General features: G+C 36.4%; 1 long non-coding RNA gene across 4 annotated transcripts in view; it reads right to left on the reverse strand.

The window, feature by feature from the left end:
- LOC129058066 (uncharacterized) overlaps positions 1-22,020 on the reverse strand; it is a 164,529-nt gene that overhangs the window by 65,495 nt on the left and 77,014 nt on the right. For all 4 annotated transcript variants that reach the window (XR_008522895.1, XR_008522894.1, XR_008522897.1 and 1 more), the window contains exon 2: positions 797-866. This is a non-coding gene — a long non-coding RNA (uncharacterized LOC129058066). The remainder of the gene's footprint in view (positions 1-796; positions 867-22,020) is intronic.

Raw genomic sequence — 22,020 nt, forward strand, 5'->3', positions numbered from 1 at the left:
CCTTCCCCTCCTCTGGATTATTCCAGAACACCTCCCCTTTTAAAAGGGGAACTGCTGCCCAATTATCTAGGGCTCAGCTCTCTATGCATAAATCTCTAGTAAGGTACACATGGATTTTTCTCTCCCCAAAACAACTTCTTGAGAATTTCATGCCCCAGGGAATAATGAAGAAAATGTGATTCACTTCTATTTCTACTTAGTGACATATATTAACTTTGTAATGAATTCATAGACTTAAGTAACTAATTATTCTAAACCAGGAGTTAGCAAACTTTTTCCATAAAGAGCTAAATAGTAAACATTGTTGGCATTGCGAGCCATATGATCCCTTTCACAACTATTCAACTCTACCACTGTAGCTCAAGAACAGCCATAAACAATTCATAAAAGGATGAGTGTGACTGTGTAACAATAAACTCTATTTACAAAACTAATGGTGTGCCAGGTTTGACCCATAGGCCATAGTTTTCTGACCCTCTTCAAAACTAACTATTAACATGTAGGGAGCATACTGGCATAAATGAAAAAACATGGTTATTGAAGTCAAGCCAACATGTATTCATATCCTGGCTCCAGCAATTTATATAATTTGGGATAAATGATAAGACCTATTTAAATCTTCTTTGTCATCTGTTAAAGGAAATTGTATCTCCCATCCCACACACGTTCTATGAATATTAGATGAGAAAAAATGTTTATAAAAAGTTTAAACAGAAATTTTTACAACAATGAACATAAAAATAACATTGCTATTTATGTGAATAATAACCATTATTTCAAATTCTATGAAACTTACCTCAGATTCAGTTTCATGCTTGACTGAGAATGTCTTGTCCTTATATACACTACATACTTTAAAAACTGTGCTAGTAAGTGAAATGCAAGAAACACATGACTTTAGTTAACTATTTGAGCAGTAATTGTCAATCTGTAACTTGGGCATGACAAAAAAGTTTCATTTAAAAATCTATTATATTTTTTATTCTTCAGATCTAGACTCACAGGTTATTATCATTTTAATCTTGAAACTCCATCTTAATTAGTAATATAGTTGACATCCAATATAACTTTGCTAGATTTCAATAATATAATTAGTCATTGAGATAATCTTCATAGTGAACATATTTAAATTATTTACAAAATTAGTTTGGTTTACAATATTTATAACTGTCTTCAAACATGCATTTGGTTATTCTGACTACATACTAATGTCACAGTTTTATCACAGTTTTATCATGTTAAGATTTTCAAATTTCCTACTTTAAATTTTATAGGGAACCAAAAAAGAGCCCATATAGCCAAGACTATCCTAAGCAAAAAGAACAAAGCTGGAGGCATCACACTGCCTGACTTCAAACTATACTATAAGGCTGCAGTAACCAAAACAGCACAGTACTAGTAACAAAGCAGATATGTAGACCACTGGAAGAGAACAGAGGCCCCAGAAATAACACCACACATCTACAGCCATCTGATCTTTGACAAACCTGACAAAAACAAGCAATGGGGAAAGGATTCTCTATTTAATAAATGGTGTAGGGAAAACTGTCTAGCCATATACCGAAAGCTGAAACTGGACCCCTTCCTTACACCTTATATGAAAATTAACTCAAGATGGATTAAAGATTTAAATGTAAAACTTAAAATAATAAAAACCCTAGAAGAAAACCTAGACAATACCATTTAGGACATTGGCAAGGACTTCATGACTAAAACATCAAAAGCAATTGCAACAAAAGCCAAAATTGAGAAATGGGATCTAATTAAACTAAAGAGTTTCTGCACAGCAAAAGAAACTATCATCAGAGGGAACAGGCAACCTACAGAATGGGAGAAAATTTTTGCAATATATTTATCTGACAAAGGGCTAATATCCAGAATCTGCAAGGAACTTAAACAAATTTACAAGAAAAAAAAAACCATCAAAAAGTGGGCAAAGAATATGAACAGACACTTTTCAAAAGAATACATTTATGCGGCCAAAAACATATGAAAAAAATTTCATCATCATTGGTTTTTAGAGAAATGCAAATCAAAATCACAATGAGGTACCATCTCATGCCAGATAGAATGGCGATCATTTAAAAGTCAGGAAACAACAGATGCTGGAGAGGATGTGGAGAAATAGGAATGCTTTTACACTGCTGGTGGGAGCGTAAATTAATTCAACCATTGTGGAACACAGTGTGGCAATTCCTGAAGGATCTACAACCAGAAATACCATTTGACCCAGCCATCCCATTACTGGGTATATATCCAAAGGATTATAAATCGTTCTACTATAAAGGCATATGCACACATATGTTTATTGCAGCACTATTCACAATAGCAAAGACTTGGAACCAACCCAAATGTCTATCAATGATAGACTGGATAAAGAAAATGTGGCACACATACACCATGGAATACTATGCAGCCATAAAAAAGAATGAGTTCATATCCTTTGCAGGGACACGAATGAAGTTGGAAACCATAATTCTCAACAAAGTAACACAGGAACAGAAAACCAAACATTGCATATTCTCATTCATAACTGGGAGTTGAACAATGAGAACACATGGGCAGAGGGAGTGGAACATCACACACTGGGGTCTGTTGGGGAGTAGGGGGTTAGGGGAGGGATTGCATTAGGAGAAATATCTAATGCAGATGACAGGTTGATAGGTGCAGCAAACCACCATGGCACTATGTAACAAACCTGCGCGTTCTACACATGTATCCCAGAACTTAATGTGTAATAAAAAAATTTAAAAATAAGAACAGTAATAGAAGCAATCATTAATAAAATATATTTAGCCTGTATCTTAACACCTAAGCAAAATGAGAACATTAATAAAAGTTGCTTACATTATGTTTTACATAAACATATGTAACTTAACATTTGCTGAATTTTTTTCAGATAAAGAACGACAACTCAAAGTAATTGTATGCATGCATAAAAGACAGACACCACAACAGGAAAATCTATACACATTCATGCATTGCTTAACAATGAGGATATATTCTGAGAAATGCATCATTAGGCAATTTTGTTATTGTGAGAACATCATAGAGTGTACTCACACAAACCTAGATGGGAGAGGCTACTACTGTATGTATAGCCTGTTGCTCCTAGACTACAAACCTATACAGCATGTTACTATACCAAAACTGTAGGTAATTGTAATAAAAAGGTAAGTATTTATGTTTCTAAACATAGAAAAGATACAGAAAAAATACAGTATAAAAGATTTTAAAATGATACAACTGTATAGAGGCTTTACTATGAATGGAGTTTGTAGGACTAGAAGTTGCTCTGGGTGAGTCTGTGAGTGAGTAAATGTGAAGGCCTAGGACATTACTGCACACTATCGTAGACTTTATAAACATTGTACACTTAGGCTATACTAAATTAATTTTTTAAATGTCTTCATAAAAATAAATTAACCTTAGCTTTAAGTAATTTTTTTACTTTATGAACTTTTTAACTTTCTTAGCTTTTCTACTGTTTTTCATAACACTTAGAAGACAAACACATTGTACAGCTGTACAAAAAAAGTCTTTATATTTTTACTCTATAAGCTCTTTTCTATTTAAAAAAAAATTTTAATTTTTAAACCTTATTTTAAACTAAAACACGCACACTAGCCTAGGCCTGCACAGAGTCAGGATCATCAATATCACTGTCTTCCACCTCCACCTCTTGTTCCACTGGAAGGTCTTTAGGGGCAATAACACTCATGAAGTTGTCATCTCCTAGGATAATAATACTTTCTTCAGGATTACCTCCTGAAAGACCTGCTTGAGACTGTTTTACAGTTAACTTTTTAAAAATGTACTTACTATACTGTACTTTTGTCATTATTTTAGAGTGTTCTCCTTATAATAAGAGGGCACATTTGTTTCCTGCCTATGATAGTAAAGATAATGTCTTCCTCTGGAACAAAGATAGGACATATTTTCTAGCAGTATCTTACATGATTTTGAGTTTCCTAAGCCCTGGATTCCACAGCTGTCCCACAAATCTATTGTGTGTCCACTTGTGTTCACTTCTGCATTGCCCCCTACGGGACTTGTCAGGAGAGGAAGCAAAGGAAGTGCAGTGAACATAAAGCTTTTTGCAGGCCACTGTGACATAAGCAGTAAAGTTCTTTGTCTTTAACCCAGGAATGTCATGTCTTCTACTAGCATCTATGAAACTGTAAAAGGCTAATTCATTAGTTTGAAAGCAGGGTAAAATCTGAAAATCATTTTTTTGACATAGGCAGATTACAGTCTTTATTTAATGCCTGGTAATTTTGTATTGAATCCTAAATTAAGTAATACATTGTTCAGTGCTATATTAAAGTATTTCCTTTAAATAATTTTTGTTTGTGAAGTTTTCCAGTTAAGTTTCTTGGAATGTGTTGTATTTGTACATCCATCAAGGTGATGCCCTTCAGAAGACTCTATAGAATACAGATTACAAACTCTTCTCTGGTTGATGGCAACTATATGCCTAGCCCGGTGTGAGCTCTGGAAGTTGTGTAATCTACCTCTTACTATTAAATTTTTCAGTTGAGTTCAGTGGTTTCCGCTAAAGTATGTGAATATTAGCACTCAGGAAAAGACTAAAAAGGATTCCTCTACATATCTCCAGAATCTCTCTGGACAACTACCATTTTTCTAGTCCCTTACCCATGAATTCTAGTCACCTTTACTCAGGGATACCACCTGAGTGTTCTGTTTCTTCAACTCAGAGAAACCACCAGCCTATGTTTAGGCTCCCTTCCTCACTCTGTGACCCACGAACTTCTTCCAGGGCAAAACAAAATGCGGAGAATCACAAGGCTCATTTCTTTTGTTTCTTTTCTGTCAGGGATTATGATCCCTGTGCTTCCGGTTGTCCAATGTTTAAAATCCATTGTTTTGTATATTTTGTTCAGTTTTTTAGTTGTATACAGCAGAAGAGTAAATTGAGTCTCCATTACACTATCATTACCGACAGTAGAAGTATACTTGCATTTTTAGAGTTTACAGAACAATTTTGTTACTATAGAAATAGCTTTAGATATAGAAAATGGAATTATTTGCAAAAAATAAAGAATGGAAGACAGGATAAGGAAAAAAACACAATTCTATGTGGGTTTTTTTCTAATTTTTAATTGCCGTTAAAATGGTAGGTGCTTTGTGGATAAATAGACTCAGTGATCACAATAGTGTAAATAATACAAGTAATCATAACAAAGTAACATTCTTCTATTATTATTTTTAAAATTTTCTAAGTTCATAACCTCTTAACAGTAATTTTTAGTAACTTTTATCAGTAAACACTTTTAAGACATTTTGCTATGTGTGATGTGGCATGTAAAGACGTATAGGTCTGAGATTTCTGATTTAGGAACTTCAAATCTAGTCATGGAAACAAGATAATTTATGTCTGCTATACATTAGCTGTATGAATCTATGCCAATTACTTAATTTATCCAAGTGCAAATAAATAAAAGTAGAAGTAGATGATATTTAAATGTTTTATTACATCAGAAAAGTTAGGCTCAATAAAACAGTACTTTAAAGATTTATCTGTGTGTTTACCTATATGTTAGATAAGAGGGTGTCAGAAACAAAATGACTCCATGACTTACCCTCAAGATGTTTAAAACTAACTGTAATGCAAAGGCTTTTATTTATTTCGTAAAAGAGTGTTCCAATGACAAAACTGTGAAGTTGCTAAAATAGGCTCTGTTAATAATGAATGAAATAATATTTATTGGTGTAAGTTGGGAATTTCATTATTATTGCTCCCCAAATAACCAGAAGACAGAACTAAAGGGATATCATTTTTTATTATGCTTTAGTTGGTAGCTTAATTTGGCTGTAAAAAGAGGGAGCAGTTCATCTCCCTGAGCATATTCTCACTAAGTAACACACTTTGTAGCACATTTAAATGCAATACCTTGAGACCAGTATTTTAAATGTAATACTTTGAGAAGTAACAATGTCAAATAGGCAAATTCCAGTCAAAACAGTGTCATGTTTATGCTTTAAGGCACCTACTTCTACACTATATAAACAAAGTAATATTAGGTAAAATATAAAAATATAAAACTAAAGTGCTATGATTGGACTCAAATATAAGACAAATTACTGTGGTCCAGAAATACAACTTCCCTGCCTAATGGGACTGAATCAGCAAGTGTGCTGCACTGTGGATCCAGAGACAGGCAACATCTCAAGTTTGGCTCTGGTGAGGTAATGGACATCAGTATTGCTCCAAAAGAAACATTAACTGGAAACAGGCACATGGCCTGATGTCAAGAGGCGGGAAGACTCATGACAGAACCAGCATAGTCTTTAAGGATGATGAATCCAAACTGTTTCCAATTTGCTGAATGTAACTATGACAGATATAACGATATAGGCAAAAAGGCAGAAGGACAAAACTAAACTGCATGATCAGAACAGCTAAGAACACACCTTGCTCCCAAGACCCAGACTAGGAGATCTGGGTCTAAAGAGTTGGAGCAAAATAACCCACAACACTCACTAATTCAAAAAAAGAAAATATGAAAAATTCAATGCCAAGAAAGGCAGCAATTAAACATTAACATCAAAATAGGAGTGCAGTCCAGAAGATACTTAACTTCACAGAACAATCTGTCAAAGACTTATATTGGATACTGTCTTAGTCTGTTCTCTGATCCTATGAAGAAATACCTGAGGGTGGGTACTTTATAAAGGAAAAAAGATTTATTTGGTCCACAATTTGGTGTCTGGAAAGTTCAAGATTGGGCATCTGCCTCTGGTGAGGGCCTCAGGCTGCTTCCACTCATGGAAGAGGGCATGTGTAGATATCACATGGTGAGACAAGAAGCACGAGCAGAGGGGAGAGGTGCCAGGCTCTTTTTAAGAACCAACTCTCTGGGAACTAACAGAGTGAGAACTCACTCACCACCATAGAAGGGCATTAATCTATTCACGAGAGATCTGCCTCATGACCCAAACACCTCCCATTCAGCCCCGTCTTCAACATTGGAGTTTAAATTTCAACATGAGGTTTGGAGGAGACAAAAGAAACCACATCCAAACTATAGCAAAGGTTTATAATAAAACCTTATGGGGGGGAGGAGCCAAGATGGCCAAATAGGAACAGCTCCACTCTACAGCTCACAGCATGAGCGACGCAGAAGACGGGTGATTTCTGCATTTCCATCTGAGGTACCAGGTTCATCTCACTAGGGAGTGCCAGACAGTGGGCACAGGACAGTGGGTGCAGCGCACCCCGTGCCAGCCGAAGCAGGGTGAGGCATTGCCTCACTCGGGAAGCGCAAGGGGTCAGGGAGTTCCCTTTCCTGGTCAAGGAAAGGGGTGACAGATGGCACATGGAAAATCGGGCCACTCCCACCCGAATACTGTGCTTTTCCGAGGGGCTTAGGAAACGGCGCACCAGGAGATTATATCCTGCACCTGGCTGGGAGGGTCCTACACCCACGGAGTCTCACTGATTGCTAGCACAGCAGTCTGAGATCAAACGGCAAGGCGGCAGCGAGGCTGGGGGAGGGGTGCCCGCCATTGCCCAGGCTGGCTTAGGTAAACAAAGCAGCCGGGAAGCTCCAACTGGGTGGACCCCCCACAGCTCAAGGAGGCCTGCCTGCCTCTGTAGGCTCCACCTCTGGGGGCAGGGCACAGACAAACAAAAAAACAGTAGTAACCTCTGAGGACTTAAATGTCCCTGTCTGACAGCTTTGAGGAGAGCAGTGGTTCTCCCAGCACGCAGCTGGAGATCTGAGAACAGGCAGACTGCCTCCTCAAGTGGGTCCCTGGCCCCTGAACCCCGAGCAGCCTAACTGGGAGGCACCCCCCAGTAGGGGCAGACTGACACCTCACAGGGCTAGGTACTCCTCTGAGACAAAACTACCAGAGGAATGATCAGACAGCAGCATTCGCAGATCACGAAAATCTGTGGTTCTGCAGACACCGCTGCTGATACCCAGTCAAACAGGGTCTGGGGTGGACCTCTAGCAAACTCCAACAGACCTGCAGCTGAGGGTCCTGTCTGTTAGAAGGAAAACTAACAAACAGAAAGGACATCCACACCAAAAACCCATCTGTACAACACCATCATCAAAGACCAAAAGTAGATAAAACCACAAAGATGGGGAAAAAACAGAGCAGAAAAACTGGAAACTCTAAAAAGCAGAGCACCTCTCCTCCTCCAGAGGAACGCAGTTCCTCACCAGCAACGGAAGAAAGCTGGACGGAGAATGACTTTGACGAGTTGAGAGAAGAAGGCTTCAAACGATCAAACTACTCCGAGCTACAGGAGGAAATTCAAACCAAAGGCAAAGAAGTTGAAAACTTTGAAAAAACTTTAGACGAATGTATAACTAGAATAACCAATACAGAGAAGTGCTTAAAGGAGCTGATGGAGCTGAAAACCAAGGCTCAAAAACTACGTGAAGAATGCAGAAGCCTCAGGAGCCGATGCGACCAACTGGAAGAAAGGGTATCAGCGATGGAAGATGAAATGAATGAAATGAAGCGAAAAGGGAAGTTTAGAGAAAAAAGAATAAAGAGACGAACAAAGCCTCCAAGAAATATGGGACTATGTGAAAAGACTAAATCTACGTCTGATTGGTGTATACAATATAGTATAATATAGTATACAATAAAGTAAACAGAATAATAAAACCAACCACCATGTTTTTACCATTCAGTTCTATCAGTCTAATAATGTTTTCATTATTGACCTCTGATTTTGATTTTTAAGGGTTTTTGGTTTGTTTTCTTGTTTTTTTCTTTTGCTTTAAAGAAATAGAACATTATAGACACAGTTGAAGTATCATATAAACCTTTTCCGGTATCTTTCCTCTTCATCTTCAGAAAAAAAAATCTAGTCTTAATTTGGTGTTTGGCAGGTTATGTCTCATTAGAGTAGGTGACATTAAGCAAATACCTTAAGGGGGTTTTTGTAGTTATTGGATATGAAAACTTAATACATTTTCCGAGGTCTGTTGTCTTACAGCAGAATCACATGATTAAACATTCTTTTATGAAAGTTTGCATCATTATTTTGCTCTTGCTTTAAAATGATATGTTATTTGTGAATAAAATGTCACACTGACTGGTTTTTCCTTTATGAAGAAATATGGAGATATTACTTTATAGATCTACGGGTTCTAATAGCAGGTGAAAAGCTTTCTATCATACTTATTCTTTAATTTTTTAGAATAATCTGTCTTTTCTCTCTGGTAGTTTCTAATATTTGTTCCAGCTGCAGTTTCACTAGAATGTGACTAGCTGTAAACTTGTATTTATTTATTCTGATAGATACAGGAAGTTTATTTTTGATCTCATCACATTCACATTTGTGCAAATTTCTCAACCATTCACAGTTTCTTCATTGTTTTTGGTAACGTTTATGTGATCCACTTCTTTCGTAATTACTTTATGACATTTATATCTATGTCTCTCTATGCTGTGTTTTAAGTGATTTATTCAGCTCTATATTTACTACAGAGATTCTTTATTATCCTGTCCATATTTTATGTTTAAATTGGGCTATTTCAGTGATTATATTTTTCAACTCGAACAATTCTTCCTAGAAACAATGTTTTTTGTTTCATCTCTTCCTATCTTATTTCATAATTTCCTGTTTCTTGCGACTTTTACAGTTTATAAGGTTTTATTTTTTTTAATTTTTTATTTATTTATTAATTATTATTATTATACTTTAAGTTTTAGGGTACATGTGCGCAATGTGCCGGTTAGTTACATATGTATACATGTGCCATGCTGGTGTGCTGCACCCATTAACTCTCCATTTAGCATTAGGTATAGCTCCTAATGCTATCCCTCCCCCCTCCCCCCACCCCACAACAGTCCCTGAAGTGTGATGTTCCCCTTCCTGTGTCCATGTGTTCTCATTGCTCAATTCCCACCTATGAGTGAGAATATGCGGTGTTTGGGTTTTTGTCCTTGCGATAGTTTACTGAGAATGATGATTTCCAATTTCACCCATGTCCCTACAAAGGACATGAACTCATCATTTTTGATGGCTGCATAGTATTCCATGGTGTATATGTGCCACATTTTCTTAATCCAGTCTATCATTGTTGGACATCTGGGTTGGTTCCAAGTCTTTGCTATTGCGAATAGTGCCACAATAAACATACGTGTGCATGTGTCTTTATAGCAACATGATTTATAGTCCTTTGGGTATATACCCAGTAATGGGATGGCTGGGTCAAATGGAATTTCTAGTTCTAGACCCCTGAGGAATCGCCACACTGACTTCCACAAGGGTTGAACTAGTTTACAGTCCCACCAACAGTGTAAAAGTGTTCCTATTTCTCCACATCCTCTCCAGCACCTGTTGTTTCCTGACTTTTTAATGATTGCCATTTTAACTGGTGTGAGATGGTATCTCATTGTGGTTTTGATTTGCATTTCTCTGATGGCCAGTGATGTCTTCTTTTGAGAAGTGTCTGTTCATATCCTTTGCCCACTTTTTGATGGGGTTGTTTGTTTTCTTCTTGTAAATTTGTTGGAGTTCATTGTAGATTCCGGATATTAGCCCTTTGTCAGATGAGTAGGTTGCAAAAATTTTCTCCCATTTTGTAGGTTGCCTGTTCACTCTGATGGTAGTTTCTTTTGCTGTGCAGAAGCTCTTTAGTTTAATTAGATCCCATTTGTCAATTTTGGCTATTGTTGCCATTGCTTTTGGTGTTTTAGACATGAAGTCTTTGCCCATGCCTATGTCCTGAATGGTAATGCCTAGGTTTTCTTCTAGGGTTTTTATGGTTTTAGGTCTAACATGTAAGTCTTTAATCCATCTTGAATTGATTTTTGTATAAGGTGTAAGGAAGGGATCCAGTTTCAGCTTTCTCCATATGGCTAGCCAGTTTTCCCAGCACCATTTATTAAATAGGGAACCCTTTCCCCATTGCTTGTTTTTCTCAGGTTTGTCAAAGATCAGATAGTTGTAGATATGCGGCATTATTTCTGAGGGCTCTGTTCTGTTCCATTGATCTATATCTCTGTTTTGGTACCAGTACCATGCTGTTTTGGTTACTGTAGCCTTGTAGTATAATTTGAAGTCAGGTAGCATGATGCCTCCAGCTTTGTTCTTTTGGCTTAGGATTGACTTGGCGATGTGGGCTCTTTTTTGGTGCCATATTAACTTTAAGGTAGTTTTTTCCAATTCTGTGAAGAAAGTCATTGGTAGCTTGATGGGGATGGCATTGAATATATAAATTCTCTTGGGCAGTATGGCCATTTTTATGATATTGATTCTTCCTACCCATGAGCATGGAATGTTCTTCTATTTGTTTGTATCCTCTTTTCCTTCATTGAGCAGTCATTTGTTGTTCTCCTTGAAGAGGTCCTTCACGTCCCTTGTAAGTTGGATTCCTAAGTATTTTATTCTCTTTGAAGCAATCGTGAATGGGAGTTCACTCATGATTTGGCTCTCTGTTTGTCTGTTATTGGTGTATAAGAATGCTTGTGATTTTTGTACATTGATTTTGTATCCTGAGACTTTGCTGAAGTTGCTTATCAGCTTAAGGAGATTTTGGGCTGAGACAATGGGGTTTTCTAGATATGCAATCATGTCATCTGCAAACAGGGACAATTTGACTTCCTCTTTTCCTAATTGAATACCATTTATTTCCTTCTTCTGCCTAATTGCCCTGGTCAGAACATCCAACACCACGTTGAATAGGAGTGGTGAGAGAGGGCATCCCTGTCTTGTGCCAGTTTTCAAAGGGAATGCTTCCAGTTTTTGCCCATTCAGTATGATATTCGCTGTGGGTTTGTCATAGATAGCTCTTATTATTTTGAGATACATCCCATCGACACCTAATTTATTGAGAGTTTTTAGCATGAAGGGTTGTTGAATTTTGTCAAAGGCCTTTTCTGCATCTATTGAGATAATCATGTGGTTTTTGTCTTTGGTTCTGTTTATATGCTGGATTACATTTATTGATTTGCGTATGTTGAACCAGCCTTGCATCCCAGGGATGAAGCCCACTTGATCATGGTGGATAAGCTTTTGGATGTGCTGCTGGATTCGGTTTGCCAGTATTTTATTGAGGATTTTTGCATCAATGTACATCAAGGGTATTGGTCTAAAATTCTCTTTTTTGGTTGTGTCTCTGCCCAGCTTTGGTATCAGGATGATGCTGGCCTCATAAAATGAGTGAGGGAGGATTCCCTCTTTTTCTATTGATTGGAATAGTTTCAGAAGGAATGGTACCAGCTCCTCCTTGTACCTCTGGTAGAATTCGGCTGTGAATCCATCTGGTCCTGCACTCTTTTTGGTTGGTAAGCTATTGATTATTGCCACAATTTCAGCTCCTGTTATTGGTCTATTCAGAGATTCAACTTCCTCCTGGTTTAGTCTTGGGAGAGTGTATGTGTTGAGGAATTTATCCATAAATGAATGAAATGAAGTGAGAAGGGAAGTTTACAGAAAAAAGAACAAAAAGAAATGAACAAAGCCTCCAAGAAATATGGGACTATGTGAAAAGACCAAATCTACGTCTGATTGGTGTACCTGAAAGTGACGGGGAGAATGGAACCAAGTTGGAAAACACTCTGCAGGATATTATCCAGGAGAACTTCCCCATTCTAGCAAGGCAGGCCAACATTCAGATTCAGGAAATACAGAGAACACCACAAAGATACTCCTCGAGAAGAGCAACTACAAGACACATAATTGTCAGATTCAACAAAGTTGAAATGAAGGAAAGAATGTTAAGGGCAGCCAGATAGAAAGGTCGGGTTACCCTCAAAGGGAAGCCCATCAGACTAACAGTGTATCTCTTGGCAGAAACTCTACAAGCCAGAAGAGAGTGGGGGCTGATATTCAACATTCTTAAAGAAAAGAATTTTCAACCCAGAATTTCATATCCAGTCAAACTAAGTTTCATAAGTGAAGGAGAAATAAAATCCTTTACAGACAAGCAAATGCTGAGAGATTTTGTCACCACCAGGCCTGCCCTAAAAGAGCTCCTGAAGGAAGCACTAAACATGGAAAGGAACAACCAGTATCAGCCACTGCAAAATCATGCCAAAATGTGAAGACCATCGAGGCTAGGAAGAAACTGCATCAACTAACGAGCAAAATAACCAGCTAACATCATAATGACAGGATCAAATTCACACATAACAATATTAACTTTAAATGTAAATGGGCTAAATGCTCCAATTAAAAGACACAGACTGGCAAACTGGATAAAGAGTCAAGACCCATCAGTGTGCTGTATTCAGGAAACCCATCTCACGTGCAGAGACACACACAGGCTCAAAATAAAAGGATGGAGGAAGATTTACCAAGCAAATGGAAAACAAAAAAAGGCAGGGGTTGCAATCCTAGTCCTGATAAAACAGACTTTAAACCAACAAAGATCAAAAGAGACAAAGAAGGCCATTACATAATGGTAAAGGGATCAATTCAACAAGAAGAGCTAACTATCCCAAATATATATGCACACAATACAGGAGCACCCAGATTGATAAAGCAAGTCCTGAGTGACCTACAAAGAGACTTAGACTCCCACACAATAATCTTGGGAGACTTTAATACCCCACTGTCAACATTAGACAGATGAATGAGACAGAAAGTTAACAAGGATACCCAGGAATTGAACTCAGCTCTGCACCAAGCGGACCTAATAGACATCTACAGAACTCTCCACCCCAAATCAACAGAATATACATTTTTTTCAGCACCACACCACACCTATTCCAAAATTAACCACATACTTGGAAGTAAAGCTCTCCTCAGCAAATGTAAAAGAACAGAAATTATAACAAACTATCTCTTAGACCACAGTGCAATCAAACTAGAACTCAGGATCAAGAAACTCACTCAAAACCGCTCAACTACATGGAAACTGAACAACCTGCTCCTGAATGACTACTGGGTACATAACGAAATGAAGGCAGAAATAAAGATGTTCTTTGAAACCAATGAGAACAAAGACACAACATACCAGAATCTCTGGGATGCATTCAAAGCAGTGTGTAGAGGGAAATTTATAGCACTAAATGCCCACAAGAGAAAGCAGGAAAGATCCAAAATTGATACCCTAACATCACAATTAAAAGAACTAGAAAAGCAAGAGCAAACACATTCAAAAGCTAGCAGAAGGCAAGAAATAACTAAAATCAGAGCAGAACTGAAGGAAATAGAGACCAAAAAAACCCTTCAAAAAATTAACGATTCCAGGAGCTGGTTTTTTGAAAGGATCAACAAAATTGATAGACCGCTAGCAAGACTAATGAAGAAGAAAAGAGAGAAGAATCAAATAGATGCAATAAAAAATGATAAAGGGGATATCACCACCGATCCCACAGAAATACAAACTACCATCAGAGAATACTACAAACATCTCTACGCAAATAAACTAGAAAATGTAGAAGAAATGGATAAATTCCTCGATACAACTTTCTTTTCCACTGGAAACAATTTCTTTGTTGGAGCCAAATGTCTAATTTCTTTAAACATTTAACACATCACCCCATTTTAAAGTACCTTGAGAGAGTGAGATGTTAAAGCCTAGAAATTGAGAGCAATGTAGAAAATCCAAATTAAACAATCTGTTTAAGCCCAGTAGGTTTATATATCTTTCTTTCAAATCTTTCTAGACTATTTTCTTTGAATACAAAGCTCTTCAAACATCCACAAATCTTACCTTTCACTATCTCAATATCTGGTAGAAATAACTCTCATAAAAAATTTGTGTATTAAAAAACTCATAACAAATTGCTGTGATAACTATATTAAGTATCAATTTAGTATATTATGGTTTTGTATCTATTTTAATTACCTTTGTTGTTATCTCTATGAATTACATGCAATTTAGGATTAGAGAGTAAATATTTGCACTTTGGCATATTATTCTGTTTCAGGAAAAACTCTAGTATTTATTTATTTGGTTGAATAAAGATGCACACACCAAGCATTGCCTACTATTTTCAGAGGTCATGAAAAAATAACATCAGTGATAAACAACAATAACAAAAAACAGTGTTAGTGAGTTTTACATAAGATTTAGTTTCAACCTAAATACCGGCTCCTCTAATTCATCTTGTTGTCTCAATTCTTTCATGCAAGTAGTTTTCATCTGAGTCGCTGCAGCAAATCCAGAATTTGAAAATAATCAGATAGAACAGTGTGCAACTTAAGGTCCCAACGACAAGTACAGAAATGTTGTTTTATGCTTGAGGGAATTGTGCACAGACCATCTGCTGCCTTAGTGATTCCCATGATGCCTGTCAAAGCATGCATGCACGCATGAAGAAGCAGAGAATGAAAAGGGAGATATTCTCATAGCAATCGGATCTGGCATCTAGGAAACCACAGCATCCACACTGGACATCATTCAAACTAATAATTAAGCCCGTGTGGTATATTTTAGATCCACCTACTGAATCCAGATTCTAAGAGAAGAATGCCGTTGAGAGTTTTTAATATTCTACTGTGCATTTCATGCAGCTTGAGTTAAGAGAAAAATTGAATAGACCCTCATGCCATATTTGTACTGCATTGTGAGACACAATGGAAATAACATGGGAAATGTAACTTTTACTAAAACAGAAGGCTGTTTTACTAACAGTCTGCAACACAATGGTCCCTGCTATCTTTGAACTTACTCCCAAAGCAGCACAAAATTTCTCTTTGCCTATTTATCAAATAATAAAAGTACTTATGCTTAATAATACCTGCAAACATCCAGAGTTTGACATGTGAGTAAAAGGCAAAACAAAACAGGGTATGTAACAGATTCATAGAATAGACATACAGAATTGGAAATTCCCTACCCCCCAACAACAAAAAATAGTAAAAATTAGGAATTGCCAATTACATCTGTCCCCAAAGGTATTTAGTAAGAGATTCCAGACTTGAACTACCTATGCAGGCCTTATTATAAGTTATTTCTGGAAGTAGGTACAAAGGAAGAAAATAAAGTGTTTACAAGTTTATCTACATGAGTTATTTGTCCCTAAAGAATGCCTTTTAAATGTAAGAGTAATACTTTTATTCCAGAGGGCAATCATTCTATTTTTTAAACAGATTGTACTTCATATGTCCAGAAATTGTATTCTTGGAAGTTACTCACTAGAACTTACAGAATATAAATTGGAAGTTTATATTTATATTCCAAATTCTTGGAAGTTACTCACTAGAACTTATAGAATATACTCACTAGAAATGATTCCTATATGGAAAATGGAAGCATGACAGAATGTGATGGGCTGCTGTTAGAGTTAGTACAACCCTCATAAGAGCATGCCATTCTTATTAGTTGCATATGTGGTAGATATACATTAATTTATCTTTAAATAATAACCCAGGGTATTGATTCTTATAGTATTCATCCTTGAATTTAGCTATGAATTGAATGCAACTCAATATTTTCAATTCCTTATTGGAGAACCTGATATTTATGAGAAAGAGTGTGATTTAAGACACTTTGGTAGTAGTGCTGGAAAAACTAATACTATATAAATAGATAGAATAGACCAGGCGTGGTGGCTCATGCCTGCAATCCCAGCGCATTGGGAGGCCAAGGTGGGTGGATCGCCTGAGGCCAGGAGTTCTAGATCAGCCTGGCCAACATGGTGAAACCCCGTCTCTACTAAAAATACGAAAATTAGCCAGGCATGGTGGCGCACGCCTGTAATCCTAGCTACTCTGGAAGCTGAGGCAGGAGAATCGCTTAAGTTCCAAAGACAGAGGTTGCAATGAGCCGAGATCACACCACTGCACTGCCCTCCAGCCTGGGCAACAGAGTGAGACTCCGTCTCAATCAATCAATCAATCAATAGAAGACATTCAAATATTGTAACTACTGTAAATACTTATATTTCATGTCAAGGTACTGAACATCTTTACATAAATGCAATAATACTTAGTGAATACTGATTTTGTAACACAATTTGGGTGGTGAAATTAGGAAAGCATATGACTGGGAGATTATGGTAGATTCGATGATAGGTTTGATAACATTGTTATCTCTTCCTGGGCACATAGAAAGATTATATTTCCTAACTTCTTTTCCAGGAAGGTCGAGCCAGGGACTGAGTTCCAGCCATTGAGATTATGGGAGAAGTGAAGACTGCCACTTCCAGACCTGGCAACTGAAAACATTCTCTGCAGTCTTATGACTTCCTCTTATTCTACTACAGTGACCTTGGAGTCCATGTGCTCCAGATGGCCTGGCTGCAAGACAAAGAAGGGCTAGCCAAAGTTTATTTGATTTTACAGGAGTGAGGATAAAAAATCTTTGTTTTATGAAAGGATTAGGGCTTGGTATTCTTTTTCTTTCTGCAGCATAGACAAGCCTATTCTGAATAATTCAAAGAACTTTTCAAAATGCTGTAGAATCTTTTTAATACTGTCTCAAGCCCCTACTACAACCGTGATACTTTGGCTTCAATTATGAGTAATTCATGAATTTACAGGCTTTTTCATGTCTAATGGATCTCCATTTACCTCCTTAGGAATAAGACAGTTGTATAAAAAAGCTTATTTTTGCCTTTAGGGTTTACCTAACCCCTTTCAAAAAAATGGCCACATGATGAAAGAGTAATGCTTATTAGTTGTCAAAAAATGCTGTGAGATGGGCTTTTTGAGGAAATTACCTAAGGAATTTTCCAGTTCTTCAAATTATTCCTCCATAGAAACACACAAAAGAATCACAGCTTAAGAATGGATGTGCACCTCAATGCCTCCCTAAATCATTTTTATTTATACTTGTACATATTATTCGTTCATTTTTATCACAAGCTTAGTACTATTCAAGAACTATGGAATTATTTCAGGTTAGTTATTTTTTATTTCTACCACAGTAGAGTCATAGGACCTTCATCCTATGGAATCCACTCTACATATGGAACAGTGACATTGCCATGTAAATAATTTTCAAAGGCATTTCTAAAAGTATGACTATGAAACCATTAATATATAATTATTAGAAGTCTTCAAGATTTAAAATATATATAATGTAATGTATCTAATATTACATGCAGGTATTAGATAATACTTGAGAATATGCTTTTAATCATTGTATAGTTTCATAATCATACTTTGAAAATATAAATTTTAATATATTAATATTACTTATATTAATTTTCAGCTAAAATAAAATTAGGAGTCATCTAATATTTAAATACCTACTTAAGTACCCAGGGACAACTTAACATAAGCTTCTCTGCTGATTAAAGGTTTATGGTAGCTAAGGGAGCTGATATGTTATACATGCTGGGTAGTTTTGTTTCAAGTAATAATGGATTTTGTTTCTTTTAGTTCTTCTAGTTGACTCCCAGGAATACTTAGGATAGGGTACACCTTGCTTTTCATCTGCTTCATATTGTCTGACTGAACTCTGGGAAAGGGTCTGGGAGAGAGTAAAAAATTATGTTAGTGGACTAGTACACCTGCATTCAACCATATCTCTTCATAATTTGCTGTGCAAGCTTAGAAAAAACTCACCTATTCTATCTTTTCAGTTACCTTGGGGGTAAAAAGATTGGTTTCAAATCTAAATTTTTCTAACTATAGATTATTAGCTATTGTTAGCTCAATGTATGTTAGGAGCATAAAGGAAAGGGTTTTAATCTCTGGCATGAAAAAATTAAAGTTAAATTTACTGGGAAATAGTATCTATGAACTGAGAAGTAGATTATGAAGGACATTTTGAAAATCCTTTCCTTGAATTATTTTTAAAAGAGCAGAAACTCCTGTTCTAGAATTGTTTACATATGATCTTGCTAAAGTTCGGGGACTATTAAAGGTACTTTTCCAATCTGATTTCATAACTCTAGCAAATAATTTGATTTCTTTTTTGAACTTTGGAGTACTATATTTTAAAGTCAACTTTGTCCCCAGCAGTACTAAACTAAGGGTTTTGGTTTGAGCATACTTTTTCATACACATATTATTTTACTTATCAATTTCTTTGTACATTTTTTCACTAATTCTGTGCTGAATATATAGTATGTTCCATTCACTTATGAGGATACTCTCAGCTTAGCTCTTAGGAAATCCAGGTGTCCTGACCACAGGTGTCCTGACCATTTCCTTGTCTTAGAACATGTACTTTAGAAAACTTGTAATTGTAAATACTTTCTCTGCTCCCTTGAAATGTAAATCTTTTTAAAGGCTTCTTGCCAGTTTTGCAACCCAAGAATATCTTTCTCAAGTACCTGGAAGCCATCCCTTTGAAATGTAATCATCAAGAATATAGAAAATAGGAGCCTAACTTAGGTGGATGACTTGCTCCAAGTTTTAAAACTCTTGCCTGTCACAAAGATATGAGAAAGTTTACTCTTCCTTTGAGTAAAGTCAATTAGCAAACACTAAAAACTCTTCTGCCTTTTGTATCAATGGAATTGAGTTCATACTACCTTCTGGGCACTCTCCTCTATTGCAGTAGCTTTAAATAAAATTTTCCTTGCCTTTTTGACATTGTTCAGTGAAGTTTTTGCTTTCATAGGGTAGACTAGATAGTCTCAAATAGCCTTTTTCCAACTTTGGAACTTTATGTTTCTAGAAAAAGGGCCTTTTGCTTTGAGTTGAATGCAAAGAAAATAATAACCTATTTTATGGGATATAAAAAAATCTAATGTGGCTTCAAATTTAGCAGAATTATAGGTTATTTGTCTTCATGCATTTACTAGTACTCATTCAGCAGACTAATCTCCTCCATTGACCTAACAGTTTTCTAAAACTACTCTAGCATTATATAACACTTCAACATCCTTTCAAGATGAAAGTCAAAGTTTTGCTGCCAGCATTGGCACCACTTTCTTTCTTCTATCTTACTATTTCAGAATCATTAGAATGATCAGATATAAGCAATTTAAATTCATATAAATACGTAGCTCACATCTTAAGAATGTAGTGAGGTCATAGTCAATAAGCTACTTCTATATTCCTGAAAGCACAATTTTTCTTTAGTTAAGGAAAAATATAATTGACTGCCATATCATTGACTGTGTTTCTTTCCTTCAAGATTTACTGCTATGACTTTAACTGATGCTTTGTCTCAAATTTTAGCACTGCTATCATTATAGATTTTAAATATTTACTGAATTAATATGAATTAATATGAATTAAAGAATAAATGAATGAAAAATTTTGTAATTGTTTTCTCTCATGGCATATCTTTCTGTAGTGATATATTCCAATATGAATATCTGATATTCTTAGTAAATATGTACCTTGAATATTTTTAAATGGCTACAGACATGGAAGATTTTTATAAATACAACTATGACCTAAACTTTTGATGATGTACCATTCTTAAGTGTTATGGTTTCCATATAAATAATCTTTTACATTTTTCATTACATGAAAATACTCAACTCTGGAACAATATTAAGCCTATAATCTTCACATACGAACAAAAAGAAATTCTGCATGAAAACATCAAATAGTGAAGTTTCCTTATTATTAATCACCTTACATTTTCAATATTGTTTAACAATGTCTCACTTAATAAGGAGGAAAAGAAATCATTTTTGTGATTCATGACAAGGAACCCTGCAGTTTCATCTAGTGATTGTTCAGAGATCTGAAATTGCACTACATAACTTTGTGTCAGTGTAATATATAATTCACAATGTAGGACACAATACAGAAAGATTTCAGGAAACTTAATTGACTAAAACTGCAGGTGACTTAGCATGATGTTTACTTAAAGTCCACCAAAAGCATTGTTTTCAGCTGCCTAAACATTCACAATGCAATAATATAACTGATATAAAGAATGTGTTGGATGCCATAGGGTCTGAGGCTGCTTTCACATCACCTAGGCAAAAATAAAGATCTTCCTAATTCTGCCTTGTTCCCCTAGGCTGTACGGCACAGTTACCATAGCTCCCAGGGCAAGAATGATAGGAGGGAAAAGAGTGATAGGAAATTGAAGCCACTGTTAGTGTTCTCAGAGTTTGTCCATTCTTCTCTCTCTCCAGCAGCAGAGAAAGAAGGGAAGCAGGCATTCTGTACAGCAGGAAAGGAATCCTTATGTACCTAAAAGAGCTCCAAAACAGGCAGGGCACGGTGGTTCATGCCTGCAATCCCAGCACTTTGGGAGGCCGAGGTGGGTGGATCACGAGGTCAGGAGTTCAAGAGCAGCCTGGCCAAGATGGTGAAACCCCATCTCCACTAAAAATACAAAAAAATTAGCCAGGTGCGGTGGCAGGCACTTATAATCCCAGCTACTTGGGAGGCTGAGGCAGGAGAATCACTTGAACTCAGAGGGCAGAGGTTGTAGTGAGCCGAGATCACGCCACTGCACTCCTGCCTAGGCAACAGAGTAAGACTCCATCTCAAAAAAAAAAAAAAATCACCAAAACAACTTACTAAGAAATTTAAAATATGCAAACTACATCAAAATGGCAACTGCATGTTTACATTTGCTTGTTTTTTTATCCTAAACAACAATTTAAAAGCAAAACATGGAGTAAAGATGTAATTCTGGCCACAATCCTAATTTAGAATTCAAGAAAATAAATCTATGAGTTGAATAGTGGAAAATTTATAGTAAATTACTTGTACCCTGATCTAAAGCCTTTTGGTTTTTTATTATTTTGCTACTATAATGGCAAATGTTGCAAAATCGAAGCCTTTATATCCATGGTCTCAAAAACTGAGGTATTTTTCTGTTACTGTGAATTATCAGGGAAAAAAATTTTCCTCAATCATTAGGAATTCTAAAGCAATCTTCAGATTATCTTCTGCTACAGGACATTTAGAAAGTTTCTGTTGCAATTAAGTATAAACTGCTCCATAAACTTTACATGCATGATTATTATATCTCTTTTATTTCATCAGATTGAGCTGAAAGCAGCTTGATTCTTCACGTGCCAGATAAGCAAAGATTTAAGTATTGTCTGTTTAAATATTTCAACTTTCTACAAAGTACCTTAATATCTGGAGTAGCTCACTTCATTCAACAATGAGCAGCTTGGGCAGGATTTCACTCAGATTTCAACATTGCTGCCTGCTTTCCCCACTGAGGAATATAGCCAATAGGGTTGTAATATTGC

The sequence above is a fragment of the Pongo abelii genome, chromosome 11 (genome assembly GCF_028885655.2).
Source record: "Pongo abelii isolate AG06213 chromosome 11, NHGRI_mPonAbe1-v2.0_pri, whole genome shotgun sequence".
Lineage (NCBI taxonomy): Eukaryota > Metazoa > Chordata > Mammalia > Primates > Hominidae > Pongo > Pongo abelii.